This window comes from Nicotiana tabacum, chromosome 6, assembly GCF_000715075.1.
Source record: "Nicotiana tabacum cultivar K326 chromosome 6, ASM71507v2, whole genome shotgun sequence".
NCBI classification, from domain to species: Eukaryota; Viridiplantae; Streptophyta; class Magnoliopsida; order Solanales; family Solanaceae; genus Nicotiana; species Nicotiana tabacum.
This window is the reverse complement of record NC_134085.1, coordinates 115780106-115784198: the sequence shown is the minus strand read 5'-3', so window position 1 is coordinate 115784198 and position 4093 is coordinate 115780106.

Genomic DNA, 4093 nt, shown 5'->3' with positions numbered 1-4093 from the left:
CGAAGTATATGCAATAACCTTGCCATTCTGCATCAATACCGCACCAAATCCAATACGCGATGCATCACAATACACTGTATATGGCCCTAAACTTGTGGGTAAAACCAACACCGACACCATAGTCAAAGTTGTCTTGAGCTTATGAAAGCTTGCCTCACACTTGTTCGACCACCTGAACCGGGCACCCTTCTGGGTCAATCTGGTCATCGGGGCTGCAATAGATGAAAACCCCTCCATAAATCGACGGTAATAACCCGCCAAACCCAAGAAACTCTGGATCTCTGTAGTTGATGTGGGTCTAGGCTAGTCCTTGAATGTCTCAATCTTCTTAGGATCCACTTGAATACCCTCTACTGATACCACGTGACCCAAGAATGCAACCGAACTCAACCAAAATGCACACTTTAAAAACTTAGCATACAACTGACTATCCCTTAGAGTTTGAAGAATGACTCGAAGATGCTACTCGTGCTCCTCCTGACTGCGGGAATAAATCAAAATATCATCAATGAAGACAATCACGAAGGAATCCAAATAAGGCTTGAACACTCGGTTCATCAAATCCATGAAAGCTGCTGGGGCATTTGTCAACCCGAATGATATCACTAAGAACTCATAATGCCCGTACCGAGTGCGAAAAGTTGTCTTAGGGACTTTGGATGCCTTAATCCTCAACTAATGGTAGCCAAATCTCAAATCAATCTTCGAAAATACCTTGGCATCTTGAAGCTGGTCAAACAAATCATCAATCTTTGGCAATGGATACTTGTTCTTGATGGTGGATTTGTTCAACTGACGATAATCTATACACATCCTCATCGACCCATCCTTTTTCTTAACAAACAACATCGGTGCACCCTAAGGCGAGACACTCGATCTAATAAAACCTTTATCCAGCAAGTCCTGCAACTGTTCTTTCAATTCTTTAAATTCTGGCGGGGCCATATGATATGGCGGGATAGAAATGGGTTGAGTGCCCGGAGCCAAATCAATGCAAAAGTCAATATCCCTATCGGGTGACATCCCTAGTAGGTCTGAAGGAAATACCTCTGGAAGCTTACGAACAACGGGCACATAATCCATAAAGGAACCTCGACACTAGAATCACGAACATACGCCAAATAGGCCAAACATCCCTTATCAACCATACACCGAGCCTTCATATATGAGATAACCCTGCTGGTAGAATGACCAGGAGTCCCTCTCCACTCCAAACGAGGCAACCCCGGAAGTCACAGTCTTGGCATGACAAACCAATATTGCATGATATGAGGATAACCAATCCATCCCCAAAATGACATCAAAATCCACCATGTCGAGAAGTAGGAGATCTACATGGGTCTCAATACCCTAATAATGACCACGCAAGCACGATAAACACGATATACCACAATAGAATCACCCACCGATGTAGACACATATACATGAGCACTCAAAGAATCACGAGGTATAACCAGATAAAGGGCAAAATAAGATGATACATAAGAATATATGGACCCTGGATCAAATGGAACTGAGATATCTCTACTGCACACTGAAACCGTACTTGTGATAACTACATCGGAGGCCTCAGCCTCAGGTCTGCCTGGCATAGCATAACATCGAGGCTGGGCCCCACCACTTTGAACTACATCCCTAGGACGACCTCCTGCAAGCTGGCTCCACCTCTAGCGGCCTGACCTCCACCTCTAACACCTCTACCCCTACCTCTAGCTGGCTGAGTGGGTGGTGGAACACCCGATGCTGGAACCATAGCACAAGAACCCTGGTGCTGAGAATTGCTCGAGCCTCGAGGACAAAACCTAGCAATGTGCCTCGTATCACCACAAGTATAGCAAGACTTGGGCTGCTGAGACTGCTGACCTTGAAGGCATGGATAACCACCCTAAAAACTCTGGAGAAGATGTGTACTTATAGGAGCTAGTGGTGCATTGTAGGGAAACTGATTAGAATACTGCATATGAGAACCACGACCACCTGGAGTACCATGAGAAACCTGAAGTGCTGACTGAAAGGGATTAGGATGATGGCCTCTGCCAAAAGAATCCTTTCCTCCAGACGAGGCACCACTGAATCTGCTAGAATGACGAGACCTCTTATCAGACCCCTGACCATTCCTTTGAGCTAAAACCATCTCAACCCGCCTGGCCACATTGGTCGCATCCTAAAAAGAAATCTTGCTACCTGTCTCCTTAGCCATCTGCAGTCTAATAGGCTGAGGGAGTCCCTCAATAAACCTCCTCACCCTCTCTCTCTCGGTGGGGAGTATCAGAAGAGCATTATGAGCCAAATCAATAAACCTCATCTCGTACTGAGTGACAGTCATAGAACCCTGCTAGAGACGCTCAAACCACCTGCGGTACTCCTTTCTCTAAGTGACGGGAAGAAACTTCTCAAGAAATAGCTGCGAGAACTGGTCCCAAATGAGAGCTGGTGATCCAATTGGTCTGGCTAAACAATAATCTCTCCACCATTTCTTGGTGGAACCTGACAGACGGAAATCAGCAAAGTCGACCCCATTGGTCTCCACTATCCCCATGTTCCAAAGAATCTCATGACATCTGTCTAAGTAATCCTGGGGATCCTCTGAAGATGTACCACCATAAGTAGTAGTGAACAGCTTGGTGAACCTGTCCAACCTCCACAAAGCATCAGCAGACATAGTTGCTCCATCACCGATCTGAGCTACTACATCCAGCTGAACTACTCCAACTGGCTGAGCTGCTGGAGTCTAAAACTAGGGAGCCATCTGCTCCAGAGTGTGGGTAGCGGGAGTGTGTACTCCTCCCCCATCCTAAGAGATGGCTGGTGTTATAGGAAGCAAGCCTGCCTGAGTGACACTCTCCATAAGGTCCACTAGACGAACCAGAGCATCCTAGAGTAGTGGGGTAGCAATGAACCCATCTAGGATCTGAGCTGGGCCCACCGGAGCTGTCTGGGCCGGAGCCTTATCATTAAACTCAACCTGAGGCTCTGCCGCTAGTGTTGCTACTCTGGGCTGAGCTCTGCCCCTGCCTCGGCCCCTAGTACAACCTTGGCCTTGTCTTCTGCCCCTCGTGAAAGCTGCTACTGGAGGCTCGAGCTGCTGGTCAGCGAAAGAAGAAGCATGTGTTCTTGCCATCTGTGAAAGAATAGAGTAGAAGTTCAATTAGTATTGAGAAACCAAATCGCACGACAGAGAAGAATAGAAGTGAAACCGTTCCTAACTCTGTAGCCTCTAGGGGATAAGCACAGACGTCTCCGTACCGATCCCTCAGACTCTACCAAGCTTGTCCGTGAATTGTGAGACCTAAGCAACCTAGAGCTCTGATACCAACTTGTCACAACCCGAATTTTCCACCTTTGGGAGTCGTGATAGCGCCTACTAGTGAAAGCTAGCTAAGCCAACTATTCCGATTAATTTACTCTTTTTATTTTTAACCTCTTAACAATGTCAAGTCAACATATCATAAACAACGGAAAATAATAATGCTGAAGAATGAAATTTAACAATTTAAGCTAATACTAATGTGAATCCATAAACATAACCACCTAGAATTGGTGTCACAATCTCACGGACTATCTAAGAATACTACAAATAGAGTCCGAACAAAATAAATACATGTTTGTCTCTTAAATAGTAAAGAACAGAAGAAAACTAGAAAGGAAGGGGATGCCAAGGCCTGCGGACGCCTGCAGGGCTACCTCGTGTCTCCCGATAGACTAAAGGCAACAACCCCTAGCTAAGGTCTGTATGCTCCAGTACCAGGATCTGCGCAAAAGAGCACAGAGTGTAGTATCAGCACAACCGACCCCATATGCTGGTAAGTGTCGAGCCTAACCTCGGCGAAGTAGTGACGAGACTAGGACACAACAATTAACTTAACCTGCAGTTAAATAGTACCTAGCAGAATAACAATAATAGTAGCAATTCAAAAGTAACGAGGGATGGGTAACATGCTATGGGGGAAAAATACCAACGTAAAGAATTACAGTAATAGTGGAATAAGACAATTAAGGTAATTGAACTGAAAACGGGAAGAAATCATAACGAACAGAAAATTATTGCACGGCATCACCCTTCGTGCTTTTACTCTCAATCCTCACCAATGCA